General features: G+C 48.9%; 1 long non-coding RNA gene across 2 annotated transcripts; it reads left to right on the plus strand.

Moving 5' to 3' along the window:
• Positions 1-1,572: 1,572 nt before the first annotated feature.
• LOC121821983 (uncharacterized) lies at positions 1,573-20,410 on the plus strand. Of its 2 annotated transcripts, none has more exons than XR_013043971.1 (3): positions 1,573-2,087; positions 16,119-16,288; positions 16,403-20,410. It is a non-coding gene; the product is annotated as an uncharacterized LOC121821983 (long non-coding RNA). The 2 variants fall into 2 exon arrangements; XR_013043970.1 differs by lacking the exon at positions 1,573-2,087 and adding an exon at positions 5,672-6,194.
• Positions 20,411-20,630: the final 220 nt, after the last annotated feature.

Consider the following 20,630-nt stretch of genomic DNA (forward strand, 5'->3'; position numbering starts at 1 on the left):
TTGCCCTCAGTTTGTGGAGAGCAACCTACAGTCTTGGCAACAGCCTGGGTTCTTTGGGGATGTTTCCCACGGAGCTGCTTTGGCTAACAACTCAATTAGATGTAGCCCAATCCAAGGACTGGAAGCTTTGTTTGGTGGCAAAAGATGATCAGCTGGGACACTGTTGTCTCATTATTTGGTGACTTCATGTAGCTCACTTCCATATATGTATATATTTTAGGTTTCCAAACTACCCCTCAAATGGCTCTTAATTTTTGCTGTCTCTCCCCCATCTCCCCTCCCACAATGCCCTCTCCCCTCCTCTTCTCCATTTGATCATCCTATTCTAGCTGCCCCATCTATGTATCTGTTCTATTTCCCTTTCCAGTGAGATCTGTCTGCACCCCAGGCCCTTACTCTACCCCTAACAACTGTGGTTCTGTGGACTGTAGCTTGATCATCATTGCCTTAGTAGCTAATATTCATGTACAAGCAAATACATGCTATATTTGTCTTTCTGAGTCTGGGATCACTTAGGATGATTTTTTTCTAGTTCCATCGATTTGCTTGAAATTTCATGATATCATTTACTAAATAGATGAATACTTCTCCATTGTGTAAGTGTATCACATTTTCTTCCATCCTTCTGTTGACAGACATCTAGGTGGTTTTTAATTTCTGACTATTAGAATAGACGGCAATGGACACGGTTGAGCCAGTGTCTCTGTGGAGGGATGAAGCACCCTTTGGGTTCATGCCCAAGAGTGGTATAGCTGGATCTTGAGGTAGATCAATTCCCATCTTCCTGCTGAACCACCACACGGATTTCCATAGTGTCTGTAGGGGTTTGCACTCCCACCAGCGACGGACAAGTGTTCCTCTTACCCCACACCCTCTAAATGAGCTGTCACTGTTTTGTTAATCTTGGGCTGAATGGTGTTTTCTAAATGGACAAGAGATGCAAGGAATGTCAGTGATGGTGGTAATGGTGATGGTGAAGACAGTGATGGTAGTGAGGATGGGATGGTGATGGCAGTGACGGTGAAGGTGATGATCGTGGTAGCAATAATGATAACAGTGATGATGATGGTGATGGTGGTGATGATGGTGATGGTAATGGTGGTAATGGTGATCATTATGATGGTGGTGATGAGGAGGAGGAGGAGGATGGGGCAAGGGTGTAGCAATGGTGATGACTGTGGATGCTGAAGATGCTGAGGGTGATCATGGTGATGATGGTGATGAGTATGATGATGATGAGGAGGAGGATGGTGGCAAGGGTGTGGCAATGGTGATGACTGTGGATGCTGAAGATGATGAAAGTGATAATGGTGATAGAACTGAGGTAATTATGTGCAAGGACCTAGCAAAGGAGTACCACCTGCCTTTTGCAAGGTGGTTTAATCCTGTTCTCTTATGGTTCCTTTCTTGCTTTGTGTCTCTGTTGACCACATAGCTTATTACCCACCTGGGATGACTTGGGGAGTGTGTTCTTATTTACACGGAGACAGCGGTGCACTAGCGGCCTCCAGTCCTATCTTGTGCTTTGCTGTGAACGGAACAACCTGGGGGAAGCTGACCTCAAGAGTCTAGAGCATCAAGTGTACCCTGCGCACACTCAACACTTCAGCCTGGTTTAAATTTGGACCCCAAAGTACTCAAAAATAGAATTGGCTGGGAATGCAGAAAGCCAGTGCGTCTTACATTCTGGGCCGTTAGACTTTTGTCTGGATGGCTGACAATACCAAGTCCTTGAGGGGACTGTCCAGCAAATGGGTAACGGGAGTCACTGTTGGACATTCGTGTCGGTGAGAGCACAGAGGCCATGACTCACAGGTCACTGCCTTGTATTTGGGGACACGTGTGTGACATTTGGAGGAAGAGTAGAGGCTCCCAGGCACCTTCCACCTGCCAGGCCCTTGACCTGGGCAACTTCATCGACTGGTGGGACTGTTTGGTGGGCAGCACAGGCCTTCGGCCTCTGGGGACGAGGCCACAGGAAGCCACTTCTGCAGTCCCACACAGACAACACCTGGTGAACCTCCCAGTGGAAGACGCAGTTTAGCTGACAGAAATGGAAACTGTTCCTTCATGTGACCGGGAAAGTGGTAAGCAGTCCTTTTTCCTACTTCTCGTTTATACCTGTGTCTTAGAAATCTAGGGCGCGTGACACAGAAAATGCTGTCACTAGATCTGCAGAAATATCTTGAAGAAAAATCTAAAAGCCTCCAGGTCTGACTTGACAGCTCTATTTTCAGAAGGGTGTTGAATCTTTTAGAGGTTATCACTTAGGCACTGAATACTATTGTCTTATTGGAACAAGATTGGATATCTAGAATATTCCATATAATCTATTTCTAGAGCTGAATATTATTCATCTATTGGAACAAAAGTGAATGTCTGGAATATTCCATATAAGGTTTTGCAGAGCAAGTTGGAGAAGGAGAATTTAAAACAAATGCCCAGTGGCCCGAGGTGAGCATTAGCTAGGGCAAACTAACATCTTGCAGAGATGACAGATGGGAAAGAGAGGGATACATTCCTCCCATCTGAGCTAGCTCCCGGCACAGGGAAGAATCCTCAAAACAATGGGCTGAAATCCTTTCCTAAGACAAGCCCTCTGGGCCCCCTGTCAGAAACCCCACTAATCGCTTCCCAAGCTCCCCACCCTGTAGATGAAGCCTGGTTCACAACATTTACAGCTAAGTACATTATTAAAAGTCAAACCAAACAACGTTTGCCAATCCCTGGGGGAATGTGGCGAGGAATGAATAATTCTGAAAAGATCCTGGCATCTGTGTGCATTAACCACAAATGGCCATTAAGTCAGCGCAGCACAGGGAGAAGCCTGCAGGCTGCAGCGTTCACGCCCATGAGAAGAGCTGCTTCTCCCCCCTCAGCCTTTTCAGGAGGCCAAGGCCTGGTTCCCACCCACAGTCAGCCCGAGGGCCACCTTCTCTCCCTTTGATCCCTGGAATGAACAACCTAATTCCTTCCCAGCAGCTTCGCCAAAGACTGCAGTCACTGCCCTGAACGTCTGTGAGGCTCCTGTAGCTCCCCAGAACCCCGAGGCCAGGAGGAGCTTGCAGGCAGCAAACAGCCTTGGAAGATGGGCGCTCGCAGTCATCTCCAGTGTGTGGTGGCCTGCGGTGTACACCGCCTCTAACCAAAGATGGGAGCATGGTCTCCATGGCAGCTGGCCCTCCCCTCTTCCGTCTCACACTTCGCATGCTCTGGGAATGACTAGGCTTCTGGATGCTGTGTTGTCAGGGAGATGGCCAGGCCGGCTTTGGTATCCTTATATAGTTATGACATTGGCTAATTACCTAGTCAGCCTGAAACCGGTTTTCTTATTTGTCAATATAGACCAAGCTTCTTCCGATTGCAAGATTAGAGCCTCAAAAAGAGGTCACGAGACCTTGGAAGTGAAGATGGTGAGGGAGGGCCTCCTTGAACATCGGATGGCTTTGCTCCATGTCAAATGGAGCAGGAGTTTGGCCAGTATCCTCAGGAAGTGTCTCCTCAGTGCCATGTGTCCCACTGAGTCTCTGTCTGTCTGTCTGTCTGTCTGTCTGACTCTCTCTCTTTCTATGTGTGTGTGAGAGAGGGGAGGAAAGGGAGAGTTAGGGAAGGATGGAGAGAGGGAGGGAGGGAGGGGGAGAGGGAGGGAGGGGGAGAGGGAGGGAGGGAGAGGGGTGGGTAGAGAGAGCATCTTTCTGTAACTGCCACAGCTCCAGTTTGCAGTCTGGAGAAACCCATTCTGACTGGATATAAGAATCCCCGCCGCCGCTACCCCCTTGTCAGCTCTGGTGTGCCCCACCTGTAGTTGGTCTGATCTTGAGCCATGTGTCTTGTCCTGCTCCGGCCAGGTAGTAGGAGTCAGGACCATATACAAGGTAGAGTGCCGCACGGGCTAAGGAGTTTTGTGCAGAGAAGTAGGTCTGTGGGCGGGGCTTCCCGAAGATCCCTGGCCTGGAGAATTACTGGGCCTGTGGGACACAAATACCAAGCCTGCCCTGGGGACTCCTGTTAGGCTTGCTGCTGTCAGAAAAGCCTGAGTGTGTATCAGTTACCGTTAGGAGAGTTTGATGATCCCACATGGGTTGACTTTCAGAGAGGTGTGGTGGGTGTGGTTTCCTGGCACCCTGGTTCTGAAGGTCTCCAGGCTTGGGGTGTCAGGCTCTGGGGCTGCTTAACCTTCTTGTTTGTTTGTTTTGTTAGAATGTGTTTTGTGCACACAGTCTGGAGAGAGAGACAATGAGCCTGGGCCTTCTGCTCACTGTGGTCCTGGCGTTTCCCTGCCCAGCTGGGATGGATCCTTGACCCTTAACCTATTGCCCAGACCACTCCCCCCCACCCTCAGATCATGTGTCCCTCTGCTTGGACAAGTATGACTTGTTTTAGTGTGTGTGTGTGTGTGTGTGTGTGTGTGTGTGTGTGTGTGTGTGTGTGGTGGGGTGGTCTTTGTCTACAATCATCTTCCACTCCTAGAGGGGGCCTGGGCAGGCACATAGGTAAGGGGTTATGTCATCTCCATTCTGAATGGAGGGCCATATTGCAGTGGGAGGGCAAGGCCCACCCCTGACCGAGTCTTCAGAGCACCCAGCACTGAGGCTGTCCTATAGTACGGCCCCTGTCCCCCTAAGGACTTAGACAGCAGGGTGATCTTGCTGACTCCATGTGTTTCTGTCAGGTGACGGATGGACAGGAGAGTCAGTGACTGGTGTCCATCAAAAAAAGCACAGTGATTTCATAATAGACATGGGCAGCTCCCTCAAGGACCCCTGGGCTCAAGAGACAGTGACATTCAACAAGAAGCAAGAAGTACCATGGCAGGTAAGAGAGGCACAGGAGAAAGAGACAGATGGCATACCTAATTCCTTTGTATCACTTCCTGTTAACAAGGAAGCGGCCTCGTCTTCTATGCTGGGCCCACAAACTGTGCGGCCCGTGCGGCCCTGAGCTCAAGAACTCCAAAGATTGCAGGTCCATGTCTCCTCTGTCACCCTAACGAAACCGTCCGGGTGTCTCCCAGCTCCTGGATGATTCAAACTCCAGAAGCTTAGAATTGATACCCTGGTGGGGCCAGGAGATGACTCAGTTGGTGATGTGTTTACCGTGCAAGAAGGAAGACCTGAGTTAAACCTCCAGAACCCATTAAAAAACCCAAACTAGTTATGGTGGGGGTTTGTAATCCCAGCACTGGGGAGGCAGAGGCGGGCAGATCCCTGGTGCTGGCTCATTAGCCGGCCTTGTCTACTTGGTGAGCATCAGGTTCAGTGGAAGACCCTGTCTTAAAAACAAAGAGGAATGGAACTAAGGATATCTCCTCTCTCTCTCTCTCTCTCTCTCTCTCTCTCTCTCTCTCTCTCTCTCTCTCTCTCTCTCTCTCTGCCTCTCTGTCTCTCCTTTTCTTCCTCCCCATCTCTCTGTCTCTGTCTGTCTCCCTCTCTGTCTCTGCCTCTCGGTCTCTCTCTCTCTCTCTCTCACACACACACACACTCTCTCTCATAAACACAAACATACTAAAGAATGTACATACCAGAGAGTCTCAAATTTTCCCACATGCAGCATTTGCATATAGATTCTCATCCTCGGCACTATGGGACAGCACTTATCTTTTTGGGGAGCTCTACACCACTCCAGTTTATAGATCAATGACATTTTGTCTGCCCCTACCTTTTGGCAACTGTTCATGATGACTTCCTGAGCGAGGGTTTGCAGAAATTTCTTCAGGACCTGCCTTTCAGTTCATTTGTATATACATTTAGAGGCTGGACAGCCGGGTAGCATGAGCAGAGCTCTTGGAGGAACACCCACATTGTTTTACGGCGTCTCACACTCCCACTGCCATTCACAAAGGGCTGAGTTTCTTCACGTTCTCACCAACACTCACTAGTGTCTGCTTTTGCTCTGCGTCCATCCTAATCCGTCAGGCTAGTAATTCCTGCTGGGGTGTTTCATCAAGGCTTTGATTTGAATTCTCCGCTGGCTACTGGTGGTCAGCATCTTTCCTGGGTTTACCTGCATTTGTTCTCTTTGGACAGACATGGTTTTTAAGCCCTGGGATGCCACATAACTGAAATGAAGCCTTGTCTTCCCAGGCAGATAATCAGCTGGGTGAAAATGAAACGGGACTCAAAGCACTCTGGGAAGCCGCCCAGTGCCGGACGCTGTGGGAAAGAGCTGGGACAGGAGGTGGTTTTGGGCAGGAGGTAAGGGAAGATTCTTCTGAGGATAGGATGTGGGGAGGCCTGGAGGCTGCAGGAGAAAACGCAAGGCCTAGGGAATGTGGGAAGAGCAGGGGTGAATTGAGCTGCAAAGGCCCTGAAGGAAGGGTTGTCCGTGTCTGAGAACAAGGGGACCAGAGGCAGGAGAGGAGTGGAGAGGGGCGGGGACAAGGGGCGTTGGTACAGGAACAATACTCCTAAGGAGTCACACAGGGGCAAATAGAATGTCGGTGGATGGAGGTCAATGCAGAACCTTACAGCTGGTCAAAGTGTAGGGGCTAAGTGTCTGTGGAGTGCTCAGCCGCAAATGGGACATCTAAATCACACTCCTGTCCCCCAAGGATCAGCGACCATCATGGAAGGTAGGCAGAAAGATTGAAAGAGGTCAGAGAGGACCAGGATGAAAGGGGGTCTTCTGGATATAACATGGTCAGGGCAACTTGTGAACTCACAGCAGCTGTAGTCGCCTGCATGAGACAAGATCGAGTTGGTCAATGTTCTACCATGGAAGGGGAGGAGTTCAACTCCCACCCTAGCCCTAGCTGAGGAGCTACTCATAGTTGATGGCTTATAGGGAAGGGAGAGTCGGTTTTCGTTTAGGGTGTGTCTCTTGGTACGTTGATCATCACCCAGGGGATAGCCCCACCCCCATGAATATATGGACCGCACAAACTGGACTCTGCGGGGTAGACACAGATGTAAACGTAGACCGGACGTAGTCATCGACACAGACATAGATATAGACATGGATTTGGAAATGTGTGGAAGGTAGATCTGGGAGGAGAGAGGAGCAGGCAAGGGATGAATATGATCAAAATACATTACATACATACACGAAATTCTCGGGGCTGGAGAAATGGCTCAGAGGTTAAGAACACTGGCTGTTCTTCCAGAGGTGCTGAGTTCAATTCCCAGCATCCATATGGTGGCTCAGAACCATCTGTAATGAGATCTGGCTCCTTCTTCTGGCCTACAGGGACACATGCAAACAGAACACTGTATACATAATAAATAAATAAATCTTTTAAAAAAAGAAATTCTCAAAGAATTAATAAAAATATTTTAAAAGTATTCTGCATGATGCCTAGTATAGAAAGTGGTTATTACTAAAGTCTGCCCATATTATTCTTCTAGGAGACAAATGTCCCAGCTGCTTTAGTTTCACAGGATATGTAGGAAGAGATCCCCTCTTGAGTCTGGGAGCTGAGAGCCTGCAGAGAGTTCACTGGCCCTTCTGAGGATGCTGGGGTTTATGTTGCCTCTTAGGTGTGTGGCTTTGTCCTGGATTATTTATCCTCTTACGGAATTCTAGGAGCCTGGCAAGTTTTGCACAAGGAAACATTCCAAGGAGGTTGGAGAAGTGTGAGCATGGACTGTGAGATGTCTGGGATGCCCAGCTATTATTTATATCACAGGCCACTCTAGGAATCCCAGGCAGTCAGAGTCTTAAGGAGTGATCTTTGAGTGTTCTCCTACCTCTGAAATGATGTAGAAAGGCATCATTATTTATTTATTTTTTATTTTTATTTTACGGGAGATTACAATTAAGAGATTGCATAAATCTCAGAAGAGACTTTGCACTCTAGACTTTGAAGTAAGTTTGAGATTGTTATAGACTATGGAGACTTTTGAAGTTGGACTGAATGCATTTTTGTGTTATGATATGGCTACAAGCCTTTGGGGGCCAAGGAGTGGAATGTGGGGGTTTGAAGTAAAATGGCCCCCATAGAGAGTGGCGCTATTACATGTGGCCCTGTTGGAGTAGGTGTGGTCTTGTTGGAGGAAGTGTGTCACTGTCAGTGAGACAGACCACTTCCTGTGGCCTGCAGATCAATATGTAGGACTCTCAACCGTAATCAGATTTTCCTTTGTGGGACTATCAGCTCACAAATAATGACATGGAGACTTCTTATTAATCATAAAAGCTTGGCCTTTAGCTTAGGCTTGTTCCCAACCAGCTCTTTCAACTTAATTAACTCACATTTTTAAATCTACATTCTGCCATGTGGCTCTGTTGCCTCTACTCTGTACCCTATGTCTGACTTCTTCAGTGTCTGGCTGGCGTCTCCCCATCTCTAGTCTTCCCAGAGTTCTCTCTCACCCCAGAAATTCTTCCTATTCTCTTCTTCCTAGCTATTGGCCATTCAGCTCTTTATTAAACCAATCACAGTGACATATCTTTGCACAGTGTAAACAAATATTCTGTAACACTCAACTCCTTCTCCAGAACCATATCTGCTTGCATGCCACCATGTCCTGCCATATTGATAATGGACTAAACCTCTGAAGCTGTAAGCCACTCCATTAAATGTTTTCCCTTGTAAGAGTTACATTGTCATGGTGTCTCTTCACAGCAATAGAAACCCTAACTAACACAGACTCTGCCATGGAAAGATCCTGTCTCTGCACCAGAAAGGCCATCTCTGAGGTTTTCTCTCCATCACTGCACTGCATTTCCTGGGACACCCCTGGCACATGCCTGGCCTCATAACCCCTTTCTTCTATCCTTAAAGCCAGAACCACATGGCCAAAGCTGCCAAGTCCTGCTGCTTATCTGGTCTGGAACATGACCCCCTCATTCAATTACATCTTCACCAGCTTTCTGGTTTTGATTGTTACCTTTATTGCCTAAGCTTGGCTGTTCAGGAACTTGTTCTGTAGACCATGCTGGCCTCAGACTCAGAGATCCTCCAGCCTCTGCCTTCCGTGCCTTTGGTTGATATTTCCCGTGAACACAATGTGGCTCTAAGTGAAGTCTTTGAATACTCAAGTAGACCAGGAATTTAAGGACTAGATTAGGTCAAACGGCATCACTAAGCCCAGGATGAGTGCTAAACGCATGCGCAGGCACTTGACTATTGGTGCTTACAGGACCGGGATGTCAATGTTCATTCATACTCCACCAGGAAAAATACAAGGAGGCGAGAGAGTAGGAGGCAAAGAGAGAAAGGCCCTATTTCCTCTGTCACCCTGGCTGCTGACTTCTGCCTCACAAACTGGGTTGATGAGAGGAAATTTCTTCACACATCGGAATGGAAGAATGAGCTGCACTTCTCACTCTTTCAAAAGGACAGATGCTATATGATTCTCCTCACATCTGGTCCCCAGAATGTCACATTCACAGAGATGAGAGTGGAGTGTGGGGAAGGTCTGGGGATGTGTCCTGGCTGGTTTTGTGTGTCAACTTGACACAAGCTAGATCATCTGAGAGGAAGGAGCTTCAGTTGAGGAAGTGCCTCTATGAGATCCAGTCGTAAGACATTTTCTCAATTAGTCATCAATGAGGGAGGGTCCAGCCCATGGTGGGTGGTGCCATCCCTGGGTTATTGGTCCTGGGTTCTGTAAGAAAGCAGACTGCGTAAGCCATGGGGAGCAAGCCAGTAAGCAGCACCCCTCCATGGCCTCTGCATCAGCTCCTGCCTCCAGGTTCCTGGCCTGTCTGAGTTCCTGTCCTGACTTCCTTCAGTGATGAACTACAATGAGAGAGTGTGAGCTGAATAAACCCTTTCCTCCCAAACTTGCCATGGTGTTTCATCACAGCAATAGAAACCCTAACTAAGACAGAGTGGGTGACCAATGGGCACAGGGTGGAAGGGGACAGAGTGGGTGACCATTTTGTGTTTATAAGGAAATATAAGTGGAGAGAAGAATCTTCTGGGCCCCTCATCATCATCTGGCACACACACAGACACACATACAAATATGTACTGGATGGTTTTATGTCAACTTGACACAAGCTAAAGTCATTTGAGGGATTCTTGACTAAGAAAATTCCTCCATAAGATATGGCTGTAGGCCAGTCTGTAGGTTATTTTCTTAATTAGTGATCGATGAGGGAGGGCTCAGCCCTTTATGGATGGAGCCATCCCTGGGCTGGTGGTCCTGGGTTCTATAAGAAAGCAGACTGAGCAAGCCATGAGGAGCAAGCCAGTAAGCAGCACCAGCCACACACACACACACACACACACACACACACACACACACACACACACACACACCCGTCTCCCCCGCTTTTGCAGAGCTCCTGCTCCAGGATCCTACCCTGAGTGAGTTCCTTCCCGCCCCCTGCTTCTGAGGATGAACTGTTATACGGAAGTGTGAGTGAAATCAACCCTTTCCTCCCCAAGCTGCTTTTCATCGTGGTGTTTCATCACAGCAACAGGAACCCTAAATAAGACACACACTCTTGCACACTCATGCACACACACAATCTCTTCGACTGTCAACATCTCTGATGGGTGTGCTAAAGCCATGACAGCTGATAGGACAGTATTGCTGGTCACCAGCGGAAACCAGTAGTTCTCTTACATTCTGCAGGTGTGGGCAGATGTGCAAGGACAGGTGTCCTCCGGCACGGGCTCAGAACAGCCCTACTGAAAGCTCTGTGCTGAACTTACTTTATCTCTCTCTTCTTACCCAAGCCGTGTGGTGGCCACTTGTCCTTTCATTATCTTACAAGTTTTGCTTTTTCTAGAAGATTCCGTGGTTGGTTTTCAGCCTGCTTAGAAGCCAGCAAACATACCAACCTCTAGCCCCAGAAAACCTAAAAGTTAAGATCTTTATGCTAAGACTTTTGGGGGAGGGTGGGATTAACAAAATGGTAACTTCATCTGGTACAGTAATTTCATTAAAACGTGATCCTTATTCGCTCTTCTAAAAATTACTAAATATCCTTCCAGTCACTGCCAAGCAGCATGCAGACACCATCTGAATGTTAGTTTTCCCATCGCTGCAGGTTACACGGTCAGTTTTGTTCATCGAGGGCCAAAAGGCCTCAGCTGGCACATTGGAAAGGAAACCCCAGCGTCTGCAGTAAGGTCTTCACAATACTGTCTGAGGACAGGAACCATGTCACCCTGAGCTTTAGAGCCCAGATGTCCCGGGGTGCCTGGCTGTTGCCATCAATCCCCCATGGAAGACAGGGTTTGGACATTGCAGAACCACAAAGCTGTTGGAGAACCCAGTAGCTGCTCTTTCTGGAAAGACAAGGTAGTGTGTCTTGGGGGAGAGTTGCCTTTCCCTCTCCCAAAGCCCCCAGGGAGTGAGAGTCCACTCTCTCCATGATCACAAGTCATTTTTAACAGTCTTCATTATAGAGTACGGAGAGATGGCTCAGCAGTTAAGAGCACTGGCTGCTCTTGCAGAAGTTCTAGGTTCGGTTCCCAGTACCCGCATAGTAGCTCACAACCACCTCTAAAACTCCAGGGCCAGGGGATACAACTCCACCTTGACTTCCATGAATACCAGGTGAGCATATGGTGTAATACATAAATGAAAGCAAAACACATAGAATTGAGTACATCTAAAAAGGTTTTCTTTGTTACAAATGTCTTTGTGCCTCAGCTCATATGTGTTGCACGGATTCTAAATGGTCTTATAATAAAACAATCCTGGGGCCAGATATTGGGGTGAATGCTGAAAGATCAGAGAGACAAAGGAACAAGCCACTAGAGAGACTTCTCACCACTACTGAATCCTCAGGCCAAATGGAAGGTGAGATCCTATCTCCACGAATCCTCAGACTGAAAGCCTCTGAGTCCTCAGCCTAAAGGGCTCTAGTTCCTGTCTCCTCACACCTTATATGCATTTTTTTGCCCAGCCTTTTCACTTCCTTCCTAGTGCTAAGATTAAAGGTGTGCGACTCCCAAGTCCTGGAATTAAAGGTGTGTGCCACCACTGCCTGGCTCGGTTTCTCTCCTAGACTCAATTGTTTAATCTAGTAGCTGGCTCTGTCCTCTGATCCTCAGGCAGGCTTTATTTGATACACAATATATCACCACACATATAAGATGAGACCTTCCCCCACCCCCCAACTCCAACCCGACACAGACATGCCAGCAGGGCCTTGGGAGTCAGCTAGTAGCTCAGGTTTGGAAAATGAGCTATTAAGGCCTGAAGGGACTGGATGAAGTGACGAAAACCGTGCAGCCAGCCTGAGGTGGAACAGAGGGGCTGCTGGTGTTACCTCTGCCCAACTAGCTGTCTGTGTGGGTTCCCCGGGTCTTTTTGGTTTTGTTTTGTTTTGTTTTTCGAGACAGGGTTTCTCTGTGTAGTTTTGTTGCCTGTCCTGGATCTCTCTGTGTAGCCCAGGCTGGCCTTGGACTCACAGAGATCCACCTGTCTCTGCTTCCCGAGTACTGGGATTAAAGGCGCACGCCACCACTGCCCGGCTCCCCTGGGTCTTGATGACATTATTTTCAGCCAATAAGCAGAGATGGGAGGGGAGCAGAAGGAAGCCCCATGTGCCCTGCCCCGACTCATGGGGCCACGAGAACACCCGGCCATGGCTCGGATCCTCTGGAGCCTAGAACAGAGTTCATGCTCTCTTGCATGTCCGTCACTATGGATTTATGGGGGTCTGCATGGGCTCCTGTTCTGCCTTAGGGGGTAACTACTGCCTTACAAGTGTCCAGCTGAATCAGTCCACATGACAAGGGCCCAGATGACAACAGGGCCACCTCCCCTTGCTTCCAGGCCCATCCTTTTCCCAGGAGTTCCCAGCAGCTCTCTCCCTCCTGCTTCACGATATTCTGGTCCTGCCTGCAGCCTTTTAGAGCCAGCATTTCAAGACTGTGGGCTCTTCCCTGCGAGAGCTTCAGGTGTCCCAAGGAAGGGTGACACCTCCTCTTCCCACCTCATGTATGGGTCACCAAGGAGAGAGGCAGCTTCTGGGGCCCAGGGACCCGATGGCAGCATAACAGAACATCTTTTGGAAACTCGAGTGCCCCCCAGCTTTTGTTCCTTTCTAGGAGTTTCATGCTCCCAGCTAACCTGGGCAGCCCTTGGGCCAGATTCCGGATTCTCTCTCCCACAGCCCCAGTCAGGACAGTGAATAGACCCCTGCTCTTCGCATTCGTTGCTAGAATTGTCTGGCATTTTGTTATGCACATAATCATAGTTAATTTGCTTGGCGCTTTACACTTTTAAAACCTTTTCACAGTCTGTGTTCTATCTGTGTTTCCTAAGAGTCCAGTGAGAAGGACCAGCTGGGGTAGGAGCTGTCGTCCATCTTCACAGAGAAACAAAGCTAACAGGGTCCCTGGGTGGCTGCAGTTGTGAGGAAGTGGCCGAACCAGACATTCACACGTTCTCGCGCCTATTCAAATCTCCCTTCCTGGAGGGCTGAGACCACCTTCTCTCCTGATTTACCACACTCTGCTCCTAGTCTGCTACAATCCCTACTTGTCTTTTGAAATTTGTTTTTATAAGTTCTTCATCCAGTCGGCCCCAAACTGGCTCAGAATTGAAAGCCAAAGTTGAGGATTGAACTTTGGGGAAGTCCAGAATATTTTTTTTCAAAGACTTGGTTTCAGGTCAAATCCATCAGCTTCTGAGATGTGGACTAATATATACATGCACACGTGTGTACACATGCACTCACCTTGAGAGAGTGCCAAATCATAGTTGGTACCAACCTTGCACACCGTGCTGATAACCAAGATGGTTGCTAAGTGACTGAGCAAAGGGGCCACCGTCACTCTGGATAGGACTGCAGGAGGGTGATGACATCACTTAGAACACCACGTACTTCAAAACTCATGAATAGTTTATTTCTGAAATTCCCCACTTAATGTTCTCAGAACATGGTTGATGACTGGTAACTGAAACCACAGGAGTGAGCCTGAGACAATGGACATGTATGTGTGTGTTCATGTGTGCGTAGGTCTCTCTGTGTGTTTATGTGTGCACGTCTCTGTGTGTGCCTGCGTGAATGTGTGTGTTTTTATGTGTGTGTGTGTCTGTGTGTGCCTATGTTTCTCTGTGTGTCTGTGTGTTTCTGTGTCTGTGTGTGTATATCTCTGTATGTGCTTGAGAGTCTGTGTGTGTGTGTGTGTGTGTGTGTGTGTGTGTGTGTGTATCTGGGTGTATATGTGCATACCTATGTCTCTTTCTGTGTATGTGTGTGTGTGTTGTGTGTGTGTGTGTCTGTGTCTCTGTGTGAGTGTGTCTGTGTCTGTGTGTGTGTGTCTGGGTCTACGTGTGTGTGTGTGTGTGTGTGTGTGTGTGTGTCTGGGTTTACGTGTGTGTGTGTGTGTGTGTGTGTGTGTGTATCTCTGGGTGTGTATGTGCATATCTATGTCTCTTTGTGTGTGTGTGTGCTGTGTGTGTGTTGTGTGTGTGTGTGTCTGGGTCTACGTGTGTGTGTGTGTGTGTGTGTGTGTGTGTGTGTGTGTATCTGGGTGTATATGTGCATACCTATGTCTCTTTCTGTGTATGTGTGTGTGTGTTGTGTGTGTTGTGTATGTGTGTCTGTGTGAGTGTGTCTGTGTCTGTGTGTGTGTGTCTGGGTCTACGTGTGTGTGTGTGTGTGTGTGTGTGTGTGTGTATCTGGGCATATATGTGCATACCTATGTCTCTTTCTGTGTATGTGTGTGTGTGTTGTGTGTGTATCTGGGTGTATATGTGCATACCTATGTCTCTTTCTGTGTATGTGCGTGTGTGTTGTGTGTCTGGGTCTCTGTGTGTGTGTCTGGGTCTACGTGTGTGTTAGCCTGTATGTGAGGAAGGGATAATTGGATGAATGTTTGGCACTGTGACTGAACAGCTATCAGTTTAGTGTTGAAGTTTCTTCCACCCTGTCAGGATGAGGTCAGCGGTAAGCGTGTCCTTGTGTGGAGTGAGGCGCGTCTCCTATTTCTGCTCATATTCCTCTGGCCTGTCTCCTCCCTCTCCTTCCCTGAGGAGTTTGTCCTCTAGCCCAGCGGCTCTGCCTCCAGTGTCCCCATCTCTGAGGAGCTAATGCAGGTGGCTGCATTGGTGGCGGCTGCCACGGTTCCTCCATGAAGCTCTCCTGTGCCCACCCCCCAAGCACGGTCTTTTTGCTGGGGTGCTGTGCACCCCAAAGATGGCTTCTTCCCGTCACAGGCCAAGCAGGACCACGCTCCTGCTCTTAGTCCCTGGACCCTTCATTAACTGGCCTCTTTCCTGCCCCTCCTCCACCTGCTCCCCTGCTCTGGACAGTGATCAAGCCCTGTCCCAGGTCCCTGGCACCTCAGGGCTCCCCGTGTCTTCCTAGGAGAACTGCTGTAGGTTCTATGTAGCCGGCTACCTTCTTGGTTGTGCAGAAATGGTTGCCTTTTCCAACCACGCTAACTTAGCCTCACACGGGGGAGTTGGTGTCCCAATGCACCCAAACCGTTGACTCCTGTGCTTTAAATGGGCACGGTATACGGAGTATAAATTGCATTTCAGTGAAGCCATTCCCCCGAAAAAGAAAAAAAAAGTACTCCCTCATTCTCCCTAGGGTCATGTCAGCTCCATGAGAACGCCACAATCCTGCCTGGTCACTTTGAAAGGAAAACAGAGAACAGAAGGGCTCCCTCACCCCTCTGCTGTCTGGGTGGCACAGCTCCACCCCGATCCAGGCAAAGCCTCCCTCAGATGGGATGCACCCACATCCCCTCAGGGAGGGCCTGCCTCTCCATCCCACCCAGCCTCCTTGAGGGGCTGAGGCACCACTCAAGGGACACCACGCTACAAAGCCAGCAGCCCGAGGGTGGGGCTGGCTAGAAGCAGGATTTCTTTTCCGTCTTAATCCTGAGGATTAGCCACAGCTGCTGTTCACTCTGCCCGCTCCTTTCCTCTCTGCCCGCTCCTTTCCTCTCTGCCCGCTCCTTTCCTCTCTGCCCGCTCCTTTCCTCCTCTCCCTGGGCAGCTGCTCTGCACACGCTGATCTGCAGAGGGCCGGGCTGCTGAGGGGGAAGAGGCCGGAGTTAACATTTGCTACTTGGTTGCAATTGGTTCCAGCTGTGTTCCCTTCACGGTGCCACTTGGGCATCCCCCCCGCCCCGTCCCGTCGTCCCCCCCACCCCCGTCTGAATCTGTGATGAAGGGAATCCGTGGGCTCCAGGTACATGTGAATTCTAAGTATGTTGCACCTTTTTTTTTTTTTTTTTTGTCTCTTTCAAGGCAGTCAGCAGAAATGGACACAAGACAGAGGAATGTGCACCAAGACCAGAATAACTCACCGGGTGCCTGTGCTGGAGTCAAAGCCAGGGTGATGTTTCAGGAAACCACCGTCCAGTTGCTGTGTTTACTCATCTACTGGGCCTCTCTGAGCAGAACCGTCATTTTCAAAGGTATTGGTACTCTCCCGAGGAAGGGCACAGAGGCCCATGAGCCTTTGGGGAAACTCTCTCATCTACATCCTAACAGAAGGAACACACATCTGATGGCTCTGTATCTATCTATAGGTACACATTTCTCAGGCGTGCGCTGAAATATGCACAAAACTGGTGACAGCTAAGCTTTTCTGTCAACATGACTACATTTGGATTACCTAAGGAGACACACATGCCTGTGAAGAAGTTTCCAGAAAGGTTTAACCAAGGAGGGAAGACTTCCCTGAATGGAGGTGGTATCATCAGTGGGTGGGGGCCTTGTCCTGAGGAAGAAGGGGATGCCATCTGGGCAGCATGCGTTCACTGCCCTCTGCTTCCTGCCTGTGGACACAGTGTGACCAGGACACAGTGTGACCAGCTGCCTCACGCTCCCACTGCCCTGCCCGCCCCATCGTGATGGGGTGTACATGACCCCTTTCCCCTCCAGTGACCTCTGTCAGACATTCTGTCCCAGCGATAAGAAAATAACCCCTATCATTGGTGTATCCAACCTGTATCCTTTACCACACCACCACGAAGAGACCAAAGGAAAAAGAAAGGAAGTAAACAAATTCATTCACAAAGTCTATTTATAGGAAGAAAAACAAAACCCTAGATCACGGGTCAGCAAACCATACTTAGGCTCTGGTTTCTTTTGTACTGATCATAAACTAAGATTTTTAAAAATTGTTTTTAAAGGAATATTTAAAAGAAATAGGAAACAGATGGTGAATAGATGATAGAGGCCACCTGTGGCTCTTGGAACTAAATCCAACCTTTGGACCTCTCTGGGCCATACTGGAAGAATTGTCTCAAGGCATAAAATAAGCCTGAGGTATCCAACCCAGGCCCTTGGGCTACAAGAACATACATACTTCTGTTTTGCAGGACTCTTTGAAATAAAGAGCTATCCTGGGCTATGTGTCACAGGTTGGACATCCCTACTGGGCAGCCCTTTACAAAGCTTACTGATTAGAGGGGCTTGGGACCCTTTGGCAGCCAAAGGTCACCCATCAAATGCTTTCTCAGACCCAAGGGAAGGACCAGTGGTTTCAGTCAGAGGCACCTGTACTTCCTGAAAAACAATGCCGGAAACCATGAACATGGAACCCCCACACGTGGGGTGTTCATGGCAAATGGCAGTTCATGGGTCAGCTCTGCCACCTCTAAAACTAGGGGTAGGAGCAGTGGTCCAGAGCCAGCAAAGCTGGGGTTTATTGAGGTTTCTTTGGTTTCACCCTGCAGTGTGAAAAGCATCCACAACTTCTCTGGACCAGAGGCAGCCACTTCAGCCCAAGCGGCAGTTCCTCTCCCATCTGCTCATCCCGGCGCGGTACCTGGAGCCCATGTGCTCTGCAGGCATCCGTAGCCGGCATTGCCACCGAAATCCCATGGTTCCCCTGTTTCTGTTTCTTTCCCTGTCACTGTGATAAAATGCCCGCACAAAAACAACTTAGGGGGAGAGGGTTCATTCTGGCCAACAGCTCGGTCATAGAGTCCATCATGTGGACGGCGTGGAGGCTAGAGCGTGAGACGGCCGTCACATTGCATCCACAGCAGCAAAGCAGAGGGTGGTGAAGGCTGGTGCTCAGCTCTCCTTTTCATTCAGCCTGGGAACGCAGTCCGTGGACTGACTCCCATACTCAGCCTAGGTCTTCCCAACTCTATTCACTTAGTCTAGTTAGTCCCCCCAGGAACGTCCAGAGATCTACCTCCTAGGTGACTTCAGATCCTGTTGACAGTCAATGTTAACCATCGCATCCTGGTAGCAAAGGACTCCTTTGTAAACCAGGACGTGTAACCCCACCGAGCCCTGACCAACAGGGGAGACAACAGGGTCCCAGCTGAGTCCCTGGAAGGATGGCAGGCTGGCCAGGGTCTTCGGACAGGCAGGTTCCACAGCAGCATTGGACTTACCAGAAGAAACGCCTAGGAGGTCAAAGGGCAGTGCAGCAGCTGGAGGGGCGCCTGGAGAGCACATTCCTGATGCTAGAGAAGGAAGAAGAACGGGAAGAAGGGCCCTGCCTGCAGCACAGCTCTGAAGAGCCAACCAAGCCATAGAATCCTGGAGTCATTTTTCCCACGAGTAATTTCCTATGGATGCGGGATTGAGAAAGCCACCAGGAGGGACAGAGACCTGGGCCTGAGCACCTTGGCCTGCGAGCGGGAGTTGACCTTGAAGTTGTCTGGGGCTAGAGGCTGCCAGCATACTGTCCTGACTGTAAAAGGTGTGTTCTTTTTGGATGGTGAAGCAGCGTCTTTAGGAAGACCACACTAAGATTTCGAACACAAGTCTCCATTGTACTGCCAACATTAACTTAAACGACTGTTTATTTTCTTCAAGACTGATGAAAAGGGTGCCGGATCTTTGAGAGCCTATTTATAAGTATTTCTGTTGCTCAAGAACTGCCCTTGGTGCAACATCGGGGTCAAAATGCAATCATTCTTGAGATGCTTTCTCCACGGTACCATTTTTTTCCCACACCATCTGAAGTATTTTGCTCCATACCCTGAAAAGTGTGAGACTGCTTAGCTCCTTGATCAAGACAAGCTTTGGGGGGATGCCACAGATCTTGCTTCGCGTTAGGTAGTGCAATTCGAACCGAGTCTTTGAACACCAGAAGGCTGGGCATGCTTTTCTCGATGCGATGAAACCAGTGACCATTTTGCCCCTACTTTGTGAGTCCACGTCTTCTCAGGGACAGAAGCTCAGACAGGACTGACCTGCAAGGCACTGTCGAGCACATCAAACACATCTTCAGCAAGGGCAGTAGGGAGGGGGCCTGAGGAGACTGGGAGGGCTGACCCCCCGGCTGTGAAGGCTGAGCCACTAGAATCGGGGAAGGGAGAGAGTTTCGTGGAGGGGCATCTACAGTGCAGTCTGGGTGGGTGTTCTGGGGCCACCCCTGCCCAGCTGAGGACTGTCAGATCCCCCCACCCCCAGGAATAGCCTGTCCCAGTATTCCTGCCACCCTGGCACTGGCTAGACTACAGCAGATGTGACTTCACTGCCACTGCCGAGGGAGTGACAGATTTCAGAGCCATGCCCCCCAACACTCTCCTCTCTGGAGATCTGAGGGATGCGTTTCCATGGCAGCACAAGAATCCTCACTATCTGTTGGTCCATCATATAGAGGCCTCTTAGTGCTGTGTGGCTGATTCACATGTGATTTATGTAATTAGTGTTTACCCTAATTTATGGTTATCTCTTCAATTATTTATCAGTTTTCAAAAATACTTTATTTTATTGTTAACTATGCATATGAGGAGGGTCTGGGACATGAGCGCAGGTGCCCTCAGAGGCCAGAAGTGGTAGATCCCACCAGAGCTGGAGTTACTGGTCATTGTGAGCTGACTGATATGGGTGCTGGGAGCTGGACTTGGGTCCTCTGCAAGAGAAGTACCTGCTCTTACCCATGAAGCCATCTCCCCAGCCCTTATTTATTTATTCATTTATTTATTTTTATTTTATGTACATTGGTGTTTTGCCTGCATGTATGTCTGTGTGAGGGCGTCAGATCTTGGAGTTACAGACAGTAATGAGCTGCTATGTGGGCACTGGGAATTGAACTCAGGACTTCTGGAAGAGCAGCCAGTACTCTCAACCTCTGAGCCTTCTCTCCAGCCCTATTCATTTATTTTTGAGACAGGATCTTAGTACATAGCTCTGGCCATCCTGAAACTCACTATGGAGAGCAGGTTGTCCTCAGACTCAGAGATCTTTCTGCCTCAGCCTCCCGAGTGCTGAAGTTAAAGGTATGCCACCATGCCCGGTCCCGTTCAGTTTTTATACAGATTTTAATTTAGTCAAATTTCTCTCTTTTCCTTCCTTTTTGCTCTCTTTCTATCACAGCATTGAGGGGTGAACTCATTTGGATTGAACTTTTATATTTAACTTTTGACTAGAGCTAGAATTTAGTGTAGAATTTAAAGTCAACTACAAATGGTTTTAAAATGTCTAGTTGCTACTTAATTTCTCCTCTGCAATTTAGAAAGCAAGTCCTGCCTTCTTGTTCAACTCAAAGTTAACTCTTAGCAAATATGATATTGTAATAATATATTATTTTGTGTCGGGGGAAGGTATATGTTTGGTGGCGGTAATGGCGGTGATGGTAGCAGTGGTGTGTGTGTGTGTGTGTGTGTGTCTGTATGTGTGTGTGTGTGTCTGTGTGTGTGTGTGTTTGTGTGTGTGTGTGTCTGTATATGTGTGTGTGTGTCTGTATATGTGTGTGTGTGTCTGTATGTGTGTGTGATATGCATGTGTGCCTACAAAAGGCAGAGAAGGACAGTGTCCTTCTCCATCACTCTTTACCTTACACCC

The sequence above is a fragment of the Peromyscus maniculatus genome, chromosome 13 (assembly GCF_049852395.1).
Source record: "Peromyscus maniculatus bairdii isolate BWxNUB_F1_BW_parent chromosome 13, HU_Pman_BW_mat_3.1, whole genome shotgun sequence".
Taxonomy (NCBI): domain Eukaryota; kingdom Metazoa; phylum Chordata; class Mammalia; order Rodentia; family Cricetidae; genus Peromyscus; species Peromyscus maniculatus.